Genomic DNA, 16171 nt, shown 5'->3' on the forward strand with positions numbered 1-16171 from the left:
TAAATATATATATGTATATATATTTATATATACACACACACACACACACACACACATGTGCAATGAAGTAAAAAAAGTGAGATACAATGATATTAGGATTAAAATATAACATTTCTTTGTAATATTAAGTCTAAAATATGCAAAAATTTGAATGGCGTTGCTAAACACTTTTAAATACACTTATAACAAAATCCATTTGAAAATGTTTATTCACTGAAAACTTTTTTACGGCGATGCAGTAACTACGTTTTTGGGGTCAAAGGTCAAATAAATCATTTTCATTGATTTTTTAGCATAAAAATGACTCATCAATACATGTAGAAATAAGTGTCACATCACTTATCTACATATAACCACTTTTTTTCAGTTTTACCTTTTGCATAGTTACTGCAGAGCTGCTGAAGGGGTTAAAAAGATTTGGGTGACACACACATACTCTTCATACTGAGATGGAAATTTAAGCAATGTCGGTTATTTTTTCCGTCTAAATTTGGCTTTCAGGGATTCTTCTGTGAGGAACTAACAGACCTAGAACGTCAGCAGACTCTGTATGTTAAGAGTCACTAGTTCTGGTTTGAGGGCGGTGTTTTCAGTCTGACCTTCCTCCCACCACTCTGCAGACGTTTCCAGGTCACACAGAACACAGTGTTTGGTGACAGACTGCAGCATCACTTCTTCTAAAGGGACTCGAGGGCTGAAAGAAAGTGCTTCCTTAGTTTATTTCAAGGACAGTTTCATAGAAACTAAAAGTAACAGATGTGCTATCAGTTCCTCCTGGCTGCCTGCTTATCTTGACCAGAGGGTAGAAAGTCCTTGTTCAAATTACAACATGTTTCAGATGGAAATAAATTCAGCTTAAGTACTTCAGTACAATTTTGAGGTACTTTTACTTTACTTGACTATTCCCATTTTATGTAACTTTATACTTTTTACACCACTAGCTGACAGCTTTAGTTGTGTCACACTGTGGTGAGGTGGTGTTTTAGTTTGTGTTCTGGTCTTGTTATTTCCTGTTTTATTTTAAAATAGCAACCCTCCTCTCGTCTCAGGTCCCTTGTCCTTCCCCGTGTGTCATCTGTCTGATTAGCTGTATCCCAAAGTCAAGGATCCTTCCTTGGTAGGATCCTTTCTTCAGAGCCGGGTCCTCCAGAGACGAGGCCAGAGTCCTTCCTTTCACTGGTGTAACGCACAAATAGAACAGCCTTCAGTGTGCAGCTGTGCGTCATTGTGTAATTTGATGTCCTGCTTGAATTCAGCGCCGCAATTTCCAAATCAGTTCATAACATGATTCTGCATTCTAGCACTCTGACACATATTTGTGAAAATGGAAGAAGGTGCTTAAAGGTTGAATCTCCACGATTTAGCAAGTAAAAGCCACAAAGTGGATTAAACCTGAATATTTAACTGATCCTGGCTGAATTTGGTCGCTTCTTAGTTCCATAAAAGCTGCGGAACACAAGTCACCATGGAGATGTGTTCTGTGATTTTTTACAGTACAATAACAGTTATTTATAAATAACAATAACGGATAATAGCTGACTTTCGGTCACTGTTAACACAATAAAGAAATGTATAATTTTGGCATAGCTATATACTGTTTCTACGCTCGCCATTTTTAAATCTCCCGGTAGATCGGTGTGCGCAAGGCATTATGGGTACTCGGAGTGCACAGAGGATACACACATGGATCCTTGGGATTTGGGTAGAAGAAGGACTCTGTCCTCTAGAGCAGCTATTCTCAACCTTGGGGTCCCGACCCCAATTGGGGTCGCAAGATGATTTCTGGGGGTCGCCAAATCATTTTGGAAGTCAGCTCTGTCTCCACTGTGTTAAAGTGTTTTAGTCTTTTTAGTCATTTAATGTCTTTTTTTAGTCATTTTGTGTCTTTATTTGGTCATTTTGTTTCTTTTTTGGGTCATTTTGTGTCTTTTTTTGGTCATTTTGTTTCTTTTTTGGTCATTTTGTTTCTTTTTTGGTCATTTTGTGTCTTTTTGTGGTCATTTTGTTTCTTTTTTGTATGATCTGAACTGTGCGTGTGAGATTCTGTTCAGTGAGCGGGGGTCGCGGACAACATGCATGTTAAGTTGGGGGTCGCGACTCAAAAACGTTGAGAACTACTGCTCTAGAGGATCCTGGACATTGGGACAGTCCTTCAGCGGATGTCGATGACGTAGTATCCTTCAAATCCAGCCGTTTGAGGATCCTTCCTTGACTTTGGGATACAGCTATAGTCTCCCCTAATCACCGATTGTGTTCACCTGGTGCTCCCTGCCCTCCATGTGTTCCAATAGACTGTGTTCACCTGGTGCTCCCTGCCCTCCATGTGTTCCAATAGTCTGTGTTCACCTGGTGCTCCCTTCCCTCCATGTGTTCCAATAGACTGTGTTCACCTGGTGCTCCCTTCCCTCCATGTGTTCCAATAGTCTGTGTTCACCTGGTGCTCCCTTCCCTCCATGTGTTCCAATAGTCTGTGTTCACCTGGTGCTCCCTTCCCTCCATGTGTTCCAATAGTCAGTGTTTACCTGGTGCTTCCTTCCCTACATGTGATCCAATAGTCTGTGTTCACCTGGTGCTCCCTTCCCTCCATGTGTTCCAATAGTCAGTGTTTACCTGGTGCTCCCTTCCCTACATGTGATCCAATAGTCTGTGTTCACCTGGTGCTCCCTTCCCTCCATTTGATCCAATAGTCTGTGTTCACCTGGTGCTCCCTTCCCTCCATGTGTTCCAATAGTCTGTGTTTTCCCTTGTCTTGGTCCAGTGTGTTTGACCCGGTCACCATACCAGCCAGTTATCTCCTTCTTGCCACAGCTTGTCTTGTTTTCGCCATTTTGGATTCCTCGCAAGAGTTATTTTTCTTTGTAATTTATGAGTTAAGTGCAGTTCTTAGTTTCATAGCTTTTTGAGTCAGCTGTTTCGTTTTTCCTCCTTTTGGAGAGATTTTGTGTTCTTTATTATTTTTCCCCCTTTAGTCCTTATCCAGTTATTCATAGTGTTTTGTAGAATCTTTTATTTTTCCTATCAGGTTTTGTACCTCCTTTTGGAGCACTTTGTGTTTGTAGGAGTTTGTGAGGTTTTCCTTGCTGTTTTTTTAATAAAGAGATTTTAAGTTCACCTGCTCTGCTTCTGAGTCCTGACTTGAGCCCGGCCTGACAAGTTGCTTTTCACGTTGAGATTTAACATGAAAATACATGATAAAAACATTTAAAGTGATTAGACATGTTTTAATTAAACCTCATCAGTATGTTAAGAAGTTACAATGAGCCCCACATTCAGATGATTAAACTGTGCTTACATTAATGCATCATAAATAATTATTCAGTAATATATTTGGAATATACACGGTCGCACATAAAGTTGGAATAAAATATTTTTCCATGAAATGATTGTGACAATGTGGTTTATTCTTGACAGATAAAGTGTTAATCTTCTCAAAACTTTATTAATCAATCACTTCCAAACATATCAGAAATGAAAATGAAACCACTATTAACAAAATTATTCCAACTTTATGGAACTTTTACTTTTACTTCAGTTAGTTTTGAATGCATGATTGTTACTTGAAGTGGAGTCATTTCACAGTGTTGTGTTAGTATTTTTACTTAATTAAAGGATCTTTTTCCACCTCTGATTACAAATGAATCACCCAAAAATCATTTTATACAGAAACTATTTTAGACCCAACACCTCACTTGATAATAACCACTTTAACCCTCTGGAGTCCACGAAAGCGCCGGAACACGACTTCTTACGTCACAACGCAAAATGAAGCAGCATGGAGCCCTGCTGTCAGATCTAAAGTTTTGGCTTTTCCAGAAGTTTCCATGTCCAATTTAATGCATTAACCCTTTTTTAACAAAGGCTAAAAAAAACACCTCGAAATGTATTAACATGATTACATGCAGAGATTTTTCTAATTTAGCTTTTTGTATTTAGCATTTGTAATGCAATCTTTTGTGTTTACTGTTTTTTTGGGGGGTTTTTTGTAATTTCTTTGTGTTTTTTATGTGTGTTTTTTGTAATTTTGTGTGTGTGTTTGTGCGTGTTTTTGGTTTGTTTTTCATGTTTTGTGTTTAACATGTGTTTTTTTGTAATTTTTTTGTGTTTTTGTGTGTTTTTTGTGTTCAAAATGTTGATCCAGTAAGTCAAAATGAAACAATAATTAGGTCAAATAGGTGAGGATATGCTGAAAACAATGATACCAACACGTCATGGTAAAGATTTTTAAGTGGTTTATACAGGCAGAATGAAAGGAGTCAAAAACCAACAAAATAGCCCCAAACTCCAAAAAGTTAAGTAATGTGAATGCTTAGACTTCTAAGGATTAATCCCCAACTAACCCTCCGTTTATTGAGCTGCTGTGTACAGTTTGCACCTGATCCATAAAAAAACTGGACTTTGACCCGTCTGAGTCACGCACCAACGATCTGTATGTGCAACAGTGACTCCAGCAGCGAAAAGGCCGACAAGCCCATCTGTCACTCACACAGATCAATACAAACTCGGCTTGGATCTGAGGAAACAGATAAAGGTTCAGATGCTGGGAGAAGGTGATTTATTGATTACCCCCCGAGTCCATCTTTGCCCTTACAGGAAGGAGTCAAACCACCTTGAAGATCCATGTAAATTGGAAATCCAATTACTCTTGCTGGCAGACATTCCCTTTAATCATATTGTTGTACTTCTGATTTACCGAAAGCCTCCAAAAAAAGCCTCCGATTTTATGCTGCAGAAGTTAAATCAAGATTATCAAATTATGTTAAACCTTATTATATATTATTTCAGATTGGGACTGATTGCACTGGTCAGTTTTTGTGGTTTTGAGCTATTTTTATATTCCTTTAACCCTTTATCGGGCAAAGAACCATATTTGGTAACTTCAGCGGATAATCCAAAATAAAAAATAAAAATATTTAGAGAAAAAAGTTGCAAATTTACTAGATTAAAGTGGCAAATCTACAAGAAAAAAAGTCACAGATTTAAGAGATTTAAAGTGGCAAATCTGTGTGGAAAAAAGTCACAGATTTACGAGAAAAAAGTGGGGAAAAAAGCAGATTCACCACTTTAAATCTCATTAATCTGCTCATTTTTTTCTCATAGATTTGCCACTTTAATCTCATAAAAATGTTTCTCAAAAAATTTACCCCCCTCCCCCGGGTCCGTATGTTTTGTTTTATCACATTCTGACATTATGTAATATCCTCCAATATTCTCTAGGGTTGAAATTTGGAATTTGTGTCCTATTAAGGGTTAACATGTTTTGTGTCAGAAGAGAGGAAAGAAAACATCCAAAACTAACATTTCAGTGTATTTCTTACTATATTTTGTAGATTTCTCCTAAATTCACTAAAAGTTATCGTTGCACTGGAGCGTGTTGTTAGAAAGCTCCCACTCTCCTACACAGTATTATGTGTTTTACATGTTCTATATTGTTGTTGCTATGAATTCAATATTTTGTCTTCAAACAGTCATTTCCATTAAGAATGTATAAAAATCTATAAAGGCTGTTTTCTCAAAATGAGTTTTTCCTCTTAAATCACAACTTCAGCTCCACTAACAGACACCAGACTGACCAGTTTTATACCCAAATATATTCTGAAGGTTATTACAGAGGGGTTTGTCTTTATATCAAATACACCCTGATTTATAGAACATTTTGTTCAACATGACAAAAATCGAGTTTATTTATGGCTTTTGACAGTATTTGCTGATATCCAAATGTCCTTCTGTAATTTTTTTTAAAAATCTAACATGTTAGCAAAGTGAAATTATAACTGCTTTATCCATTGTTCAGATTTTTGTCCTGGAAATGCATATGCAAATTAGCCCATATTTCATGAGTACAGACCTCATTAGAAAGGTTAGAAAACTTGTAATGAAAAAATAAAATAGTTTTTATGTAAATAACAAACTGGGGAAGTTTCATGTTGACATCTATAAGTTAAACATTTACCTATTCACCTATACTGCCCTACAAAGTCTAACTGCAGTAACTACGCAAAGGGTAAAACTGAGAAAAACTGCTTTTAATGTTTTTTAACAGACCAGCCAAATGGATTGTATGTAGATAAGTGATATGACACTTATTTCTACATGTATTTATGATTTAATTTTTATGCGAAAAAATCATGATGACTTATTCAACCTTTGAACCCCAAAACTTAGTTACTGTACTTCTTCTTTCAGCTTTTATATTTTTGTATAAGTGTTTAACAACTCTATTCGGAGATTTGTGTATTTTAGACTTAATATTATAAAGAAATGTTATGTATTATTCTTAATATAACTTTATCTCACTTTTTTACTTGATTACTATCTAGATAATAATTTCCCTCCCAAATAATCTGAGAATTTTTATTATTTTTATGTTTAATTTAGTATATATACCCAAAGCAGACTGTGGTAAGTGCAATTACTGCTTGGTTTTGAGTTGGATTTTGTGGGGTTTTTTTTTATTTCTCTGAAAAAAAGCAAAATTGAAATCTAAAACTTCAATTCACAAGATAAAACAGACATGAAGGAGTTCATTTTTAAGTTTCAATTTTGACCAAAAATGTAGTTACTGCAGTTAGTCTTTGTAGGGCAGTGTAGTGTCTCCACTTTATTTCATTAACATTTGTGTCTGTTACAAGCTCCCATGTCTGTCCTTGTAAAGACTATTGGGACAAAAAAGAAGAAGAGAAACTGGTGCAGATCAATAAAGCAATTACATCTGTAATTCACTAATGCTTTTGTGGAGAGACCAACAAGCCTGGGGGACTATTTATACTCCTGCTTGGGGGCAGAAACTCCCAGAACTTCCCTGGATGTTGAGGTCACACATTGTCATCTCCCAGCCTACTCCTAAAATTATACGGTCGCGTCTTTAGAAAACCACACTGTGTTAGTTACAGAGTGAACTCCTACACAAGAATTCAAATAAAAAAAATCTGATGCAGGAACTCCAGGCTTTGACTTATCTCCCTTTCTTTTGACATTCATCTTTTTGTTGCAGAATACATTTCTCTCCAGTGAATCACCCATTCAGTCAGTCAGTTTGTTGTTAAGCTACTATCTAGGGCTTAACGATACGATAACGGCTTAACGGCGATATATTTTTAAATGTGATATGGAATTAGACTATGTCGTATATATTGAAATAGTTGCTTTATATATAAATGCTGGCCTTACTAGGGTTTGTCATATTTTGTTCTTTTGTAATGTTCGTTATTACGGAGCCCCCCAGGGGACACGGGGGGAAAAAAAAGATGGGTGAAAAAAAAAAAAATGATGGGTGAAAAAAAAAAAATGATGGGTGAAAAAAAAAAATGATGGGTGAAAAAAAAAAAATGATGGGTGAAAAAAAAAAACTTTTGCGAGATCCTGAGATACTTTTGCGAGATCCCGAGATAGTTTTGCGAGATCCCGAGATAGTTTTGCGAGATCCTTAGATACTTTTGCGAGATCCCGAGATAGTTTTGCGAGATCCCGAGATAGTTTTGCGAGATCCCGAGATAGTTTTGCGAGATCCCGAGATACTGACGAAAGAAGAGAAGCAATGGAGGAGCGATATTCGCCTATTTTCCGGCGTTCTAACTGGAATAGCGTCACGAAAACCGCACCAATTTCCCCCAGGATGGTTTTATTTTGTACAGAAAACTAAGACTGACATTTCACAGGCTTGATCAACTCCCCAAAATCAGCGAGTCTGGCGAAAGATTAAAGTAACCGGGCCGAATATACGTCCTAGTGCCCAACGGCAGCCAGAGTGCTTAGGGGCCGTCGCAAAAGTGCAACGTCTTTCTTTTCTATTTTTAATAACTCACTGGAAATTCATCTAATAAACACCAAACGACTTCTGATGTGTTCATGAACTCACTGTGGACTTCCCACACCCTTTATTTTCAATACACACCTTTTCAATTCCTTTTATTCAGTGTGTACAATATTTAAGCCTTTTATTTTGTAATAGCTCTCTTGTTTTTATAGATATCAACACCAAACCACTTCTGATGTGTTCATGAATTCATTGTGGATTTCCCACAACCCTTTATTTTCAATAAACCCCCTTTTTTTAAAGGCACAAGTAATATGTGTGTATAGTTCTTTCATATATAAGGCCTTTCTTATTTGATAGCTGTTTGAATCAGTCACAACCCTTTAGTTTCAAGCAAAACCTTTACAAGTTGTTTAGATAGGTATCTCAGGATCTCGCAAAACTATCTCGGGATCTCGCAAAACTATCTCGGGATCTCGCAAAACTATCTCGGGATCTCGCAAAAGTATCTCAGGATCTCGCAAAAGTCCGTCCTTTTTTTTTTCACCCATCATTTTTTTTTTCACCCATCATTTTTTTTTTTTCACCCATCATTTTTTTTTTCACCCATCATTTTTTTTTTCACCCATCATTTTTTTTTCCACCCATCATTTTTTTTTCACCCATCATTTTTTTTTTCACCCATCATTTTTTTTTTTCACCCATCATTTTTTTTTTTCACCCATCATTTTTTTTTTTTTTTCACCCATCTTTTTTTTCCCCCGTGTCCCCTGGGGGGCTCCGTACGTTATTCTTTTCTCATATAAATATATTTATTTCAGAAAAATACTGGCCTATTTTATTTCAAAAGCAATTTTTATTTAAGATATTTTTTTTATTTAAATGTGCACTTTATGGAGCTTTGATTTGAAAAAAAAAAAGAAGGTACTGCTGTTGTTATACAGTATTTATGTCAACTTGAATAAACAGCTTCAATAAAACTACTTGTGACATGTCATATTTGGCTTTGACTTCGACTGAACATTTGCTCTCACATTTTGATAAAAATATCGGGATATATATCGTATATCGATATTCAGCCTAAATATATCGGGATATGACTTTTAGTCCTTATCGCCCAGCCCTACTACTACCACTGCTGCACCTCTGCTGCTATAACTATGACCACGGCTGCTATAAAATCAAGTTCTGCTAAACAAACATTAGCTTTGTATGCACTGTTTGTGAGAGCCAAAAGCAAATAATGCAAGAAATACTGATAAGAAAATATCAAGGAAATATGGAAGATTTTAAATGCCTAAATTAAAAAGGAAGTTTCATATGTTTTCCTTTTTAAATTTACACAGTTATGTCTACAAAAAACACATGTAAAATGACAATTATTTCGAGTTTTGTCTTAAATGCTGAATTCATTGTTTGACACTGTCAATCTTCTTATTTCTAAAAAAAGAATGATCAGAAACAAAATTAGCGATTTCTCAGACAGTCAGGGAAAAAGGGAAAAATATATGAGATTATGACGTCATCTAGCAACTTTTGGCAACTTTTGAAGCTTGTGCCATCTACAACAAGTAGCAAAGCACTACCATTAGGTTTTATTAGGAGGAGAAAGAAAAAGACGGCTTTGGGCAGAGCTGATCTGTGCTGAAACAAGCTGGCAGTCAGAAAGCAAACTATTGATTTTAAATTTAGTTACATTTGTGAATTATTGTCTGCAGTTATAAGACATAAATTCAGCTGCAGTAGGCTGTACAACAAAAATACTTTGGATAGGTCTTCTTTTTTCACTTTGACTCACTGGATTAAAGCAGAACAAAGCAGCAGTTAGCTACAGTTAGCTCTGTAGCAGTACAGTGTGTATGTGCTGCTGCTGCAGGAGGTGTTCACTTAGTGATATCTATTTGTTTACAACAAGCACCAGACACTGTGCACAGTTAGTGATGTCGTTAATTCACAGTCACTATGTTTATGATCAGTGGAGACTCTGTGCATAATTAGCCATGCTGCTTTCAGCTGCTGACGTTGTGCACAGTTAGCGACAGTGAAAACCATATGTCACCTCCAGAGTCTCTAAATCCCTCTGGGGGCTAACTTGTAATGGAGGCATGCAGAGTGAGAGGACTTTAGAGAGGGTGTGGCCTGAGACTTTCCCTGTGGCCACTCTTCCCCCTAGTGGAAACACGGCTATAGAGTCCAGCTCCTGCATCAACTTTTGTCTTTGTTTCTGATCAAAATGTTCAGACTCTGGGGGGACCAGGGTGGTCTGTAAATGATTTGGTGCACTCCTGCATCTGATCCTCTGTTTGTTTATGTTCTCACCAGGATTTGATGCAGATTGAGGGATTAACCCGCTGAAGGCAAGGACTCTCTGTGACGTGGCATTTCCTGGTTCCTCTCTCTTTTTCATTTCCTCTTTCTCACGCTTTTACTCACTCACCTCCCAATCCCTCGGGGTCTTTATCCACAACTTCTCCTCCCCCTTTATTAGTGTTGCAAAACCGGTCAAACCTATCTTATTACAGCACTGTACTGATACCGTTTAAACCAGAAAAAGTGAAAGAATCTTTTATTTCTTATTCCCAGATCACTAAAATATGTTAATTGTTGTTTTTCCCTTTGTGACGTTGTGACGCTTTTAGAAGGATTTTATCCTACCTGTTAAATAAACAATGACACAATGAGAGAAGACAGACAGACAGACAGACAGACAGACAGACAGACAGACAGACAGACAGACAGACAGACAGGCAGGCAGGCAGACACAGACACAGACACAGACAGACAGGCAGTGAGATATACAGACAGAGACAGACAGACAGACAGACAGACAGACAGACAGACAGACAGACAGACAGACAGACAGGGGACAGATACTACAAATGAGGAGAGAAAGAGAGAGAGGTAAATGAAGGTCAGGGTGAACAAGAAGACAGATTAATATTGTGAGATTCTTCAGAGCTGACGGGACTGACGACCTGCTGCAGATGAGGGAGAGAGGAATCTGAGGGGGGGCTGGGCTACAGCAGCGATGGGGTTGGCTTGAGGCAGCATGGGGCCTTTAAGAGGGAACCAGACGGGGATGGCATCAGAGGAGAAAAGGAACTGCTGGAAAACATTTAGGGAAACTTTGAGGCACTGCAGATGGCTGAGACACGTGTTTACCACATGGTGGATTTCCACTTAAAAGCTTTGCTGACAGATGGATTGCCCAGACATTCCTCGGTGAAATCTGAAATCTGCACCAACAATCACACCTTTGCAAACACAAAACTAAATGTCATGTTTCAGGTGGAAGATGTACTCTGATCTTTTACTTTAGTTTTAGTTGCAATGCCACAGTGTGGAAATACTGCAAGTGCTGCAGTCAAAATGGTGCTTAAATAAAAGTGTAAAAGCATCTGAAAGCAATAAAAGTCCAAGTTCTCATTATGCAAAATTGCCATTTCATAATAATGATGACATAAATAAATAAATAAATAAATAAATAAATAAATAAATAAATAAATAAATAAATAAATAAATAAATAAAGTTAATATTTGCGACCCGGGCAAGTATTAAAATCAAAATATTAAATATTTCTTACGATGTGAAGTGCAAAAGCCACAAAGTTCAGTTTTATTGGGTAACTGTGACGTTTCTGTAAAAATAAAATGCTCATTTGCTCTTCTGGGACGCTTTTTAAGTCTTCTCTGGTTGTCTGTTGTCGAGTTACTAGCCTTTCACATCGATGCCACAGAGGACGCTGAACAACTCATACAGTTCCTTTTCTTTTATTGAAACAGGACGGTAAGATGAGTAAAATGTAAAAAGAAGGGGAAAATGCACTATTTGAGGTTCAGAAAGTTAAAAACTATAATCCCTAATAATATAATGAGGTGTAGGGCACTTGAGATGTAAAATAATGTAAAATGGAAATACTTAGGTAAAGTACAAGTACCTGAAATTGTATTTAAGTACAGTACTTGAGTAAACTTTCCACCACAGTCAGTCCTCAGTCAGTTCTGGGCTCAGACCTGCAGCCAGTGTGTCAGTGAACAAATGTTTTAATGCTTTTTATTGGATTAGTCCACTCAGAGAGCAGGCGGCCGGTCGATGCTCCACTGATGGCTAATAGCATTATGCTGTGTGGGCCTGTGGACTGGCAGACAGCAGCGGACACAGCTATCCTACCATTGATCCGCTCTCCCTCCAGGGCCACTCTGATGCTAACCTCCATCCAGCGTTTCATTTGTTCATGAAATATTGATATTGGCTTTCTATCTCCTCTTGGCGATGAGGAGATAGAGCATGATGGAGAGGAGACGTTTAGAGATGCTGAATAAAAAGGTTTTGTGAACTGAAAGTAATTTTTTTCTCTCCCTTTTCACGATGGGATGTTATTAGTTTATTATTTTATTAGTTCCAGAATTGCATCGGTACGGCTTTTGCGTTTTTGTGCCATACTTTCCCCTTTGAAACGACCTTCAAGCCAGCAGAGGAAAGGGAAACATCTGTACTTCCTTTCAAGTTTTCTGGTAGATAGTTAAAATAATAATCAAGAATTAACTGTGACATACTACACTGTAACCGCGTGCAAAAGCTCTAAATCTAAAGTGAATCTTTTACCTTAAAAGATAACATTGATACAAATAATTGTGTGTTCCAGGATGGAATTTAAAATGAATACTACTACTACTACTACTACTAAACTTTTTTCATTATATATGAATATATATATATATAAATATATATATATATACATATACATATATATATATATATATATATATATATATATATATACATACATATATATATATATATATATATATATATATATATATTCATATATAATGAAAAGTTTTCTGGTAGATGGTTAAAATGACTCATCAAAAATTCACTGTGATACTGACATGCACTGTAACTGTGTGCAGAAGCTCTAAAATGAAAGTGAATCTTTTCTGTCTAGATGAACAGATAAAAACATAGAACAGCCCAAAAAGCAGCAAAGACTTGTTGCTGCATTGTTTTTCAAACTTGGATCCAGAGATAACTTTGTAATGTAATGCATTGAGATAAGACAATTGGACAACATGTTAACTGAGGCTGCAGTTTGAAGTATTTGATGTGAATATAACCAACTATTTCAGATGAGAAAAGGCTGCTGTTTAATGTTCATATACAATTGTGAACATTTTGAGTAAGATAAGATGCATAGTTCTTGTTGTATACTCCATAGGCTGTGAGGAAAGTTTTATTATGGGTCCTTAAAAAGTCATGATAAAGTTTTGAAATTTCATGAAAACGTGAGAGAACCCTGTAAATATATATGTTGACAGCGCCCTCTGTCTGTAAACCACCTCTGGTACTGCTCCCCTCTCCACATCTGATTTTTTTCATTCAGAAAACCCAACTTTAACCTTTCTCAACCACAACACCAGCTGCTCCTGCTCCTGCAGCACAGCAGGCAGCAGTGGATCCTGTCAGTGAACGGATGCTTTAGTTTTCCCACAATGACAGTCAGGATTGACGGGCTACCGCAGCCGAAGCCTTTTATGCAGGGGAAGAGCCTCTTGGATCAATAGTTGTTACCTAGGCAAAGCCCACACAACCACTAATGAATCCAGCGGCTTCTAGTGCAGGCTGCTACTGCTCTTTGTGTCCACACAGGAGGAAAACCTTACAAATACTTAACACTCCTGGTTATAATGTAGAAATTAGCATTCAGATACATCCACCACATTAGATTCAGACGAGAAACTACAGGCAAAAACAAGGTTTTACAGGCAAGGTTTTGAGCTATTCATGACTCTGTTCTACAGATCTTTTATCAAATCTGTTATTTCATTTTCTATCATTTGCTGGTTTGGAAACCTTGGAATTAAACATAAAAATGCCCTACAGGGCATTGTGAAGGTTGCTAGCAAGATTGTGGGGACTCAGTTTGTTGATTTGAATTGTTTATTTAAAAGGCAAGTACTGAGGAAAGCTAGGAGTATCTGTTCAGACGGTACCCATCCTCTTAGCTCTGAGTATGTACCATCTGGTGTGCGCTTATGTGCCCCAAGGGTGAAAAAGAACAGGTACAGATATTCATTCATTCCCACTTCCATTAGGGAACTGAACCACGACGATGATGATGATGACGATGATGATGATGACGATGAGTTTGATATTGACAATGAGGATGATGTTGTTGATGTTGAGGTTGGGGACTTATGTGGTTGACACTACACCTGGAATTGCCTTCTGTTGCACTATTGTTTTGTTTGTTTTATCTTTAGATATGTATATTGAGGCTGTGATCTGTTGTATGTATGTAATAAACTCCTCCTACAGATTTAACCTGATTGACTTCAAAGTTGGTCAGTACCATCACAAGGCCTTTGGGATCAAAAGTTATTCAAATCTTTACCAACAGTCACACTATGTGGGCGTGGCATGGCGGCAAAATATGGAGTCTCGCCATAAAACACGAGATTGTTATAACTTCTCCATTGTTGGTCCAATCTGCTCCAAACTTCTCATGCTTCATCAGAGTCCTGCCCTTAACACTTCTAAATCATAATATTTCATAAAGCCCCGTCCCTTATGCTACATCCACGGCCCCTTTCATTAAATTACCACATTTCATATTTTAATGAACTCCTCCTACAGATTTAACCTGATTGACTTCAAAGTTGGTCACTACCATCACAAGGCCTTTGGGATCAAAAGTTATCAAAAGCTTTACTGACCGTCACACTATGTGGGCGTGGCATGGCGTGAAATTATGCCGTCTCGCCACAACACACAAGGCCGTATAACTTGACCATACATTGTCCAATCTGTCCCAAATTTCTCATACGTGATGAGGGTCCAGCCCTGAACACACCCACATATCAATATTGACACTCAGTCTTAGCGCCCCCTGCTGGCTACAAGAAGTAACATGTTTTACACAGACACACCATTTGGGATGCATAGGGACTGAGCCCAGAGCGCCGCGACCGACGTGGCCTCCTCCTCCTCCTGCTTGCAGGCCTAGTATTATTCATTCTTGTTTATTTGTTTTCTCTCTTTCTTTCCTCCTTCCTCTCTTCTCGCGTTAGCGCTTCTTGCTTTGTTTGCCTATATATTTTCATTGTGTTATACATATAAGTGAGCCATGTTATATATATTTATATTTATGTCGTAGCATCTGCCCCTCATCCACATACACACACACGCACACACACACACGTACATACACCTGTGATGCCTCTGTGCAAATCGTTTATCATTTATGTTTTTCCTTGTTGTTGTTTGCGCTGTATGTCTGCTGTCTCTACTTGTGGTCCACATGGTGTAGTGTATTTGTCTCTCATGTCACCTTGTTTGTTACGTCATTTCACCATTAAAAAATAAAAAATAAATACAATAGGGAACTCGCAGGTCGTTGCCTGCTCGGGCCCTAATTATAGTGAAAATGTCCTTCGTTTTCGTCTTTGTCAACTTTCAACAAAAAAAATAATCCAGTAATAATCCTATTTCTCCACTGCTGAGTGTGTGTGTTCCTGTTTTGTGGGCTTCCAGGAGAAGTGCGAGTGAAATTACCGTAATGACACCATGTTGGCTGTAAAGAGCAACTTCTCAGCTTTCAGAAAACATTTGAATTTTCCCGTTAGCGCAAACCATTTAGTTATTGTGGTAAAAGTGTCGCTGGTGCAACACTCTGTAAACTTATGATGTTGTGTTTTAACTGTGTGCAATTGAAAGTCTTCAATTCACCACGATATTACAAACTAGAAAATTTCCTCTGGGGGAAATTTTGAAAGGGCCACGGGGGCTACTGCCGGTGTGTGTACACTATGATGTGATTCTTCAGCGATTTCAAACAATTAATACTAGTAATGTTATGATACTACATAATATACAAGGAGCACACCTACAACAGCACACCTTCAAGTATTTATTTCTACAGCAACCTATGCCCTTTAACCTCAAAATGTGTGTGTTTGTGAAACATTTGTATCTGGAGGAGTGTGCGCGCTTACCCGCGCATATGTGTGTGTGTGTGTGCGTGCGTGCGTGTATCTTTAACTGTTATTACATTAAATGACCAGTGTGTGTGTGTGTGTGTGCGTGTATTTTTAACTGTTATTACATTAAATGACCAGTGTGTGTGTGTGTGTGCGTGCGTGTATCTTTAACTGATATTACATTAAATGACCAGTGTGTGTGTGCGTGCGTGTATCTTTAACTGTTATTACATTAAATGACCAGTGTGTGTGTGCCATAGACTGTATAAATAGGTGTGTGCGTGCGTGTATCTGTAACTGTAATTACATCAAAGCATCAAAGCGTTGGGGTCGACCAATCAGAGCAGAGCAATCAACGGAATTAACAGCTGTGGAATCTTCTGGCAGAGTGAAAGCAGCCAGAGGTGGGCAGAGTGAAATTTCTGGCCTCGAACAGAA

This window comes from Centropristis striata, chromosome 8 (assembly GCF_030273125.1).
Source record: "Centropristis striata isolate RG_2023a ecotype Rhode Island chromosome 8, C.striata_1.0, whole genome shotgun sequence".
Taxonomy (NCBI): domain Eukaryota; kingdom Metazoa; phylum Chordata; class Actinopteri; order Perciformes; family Serranidae; genus Centropristis; species Centropristis striata.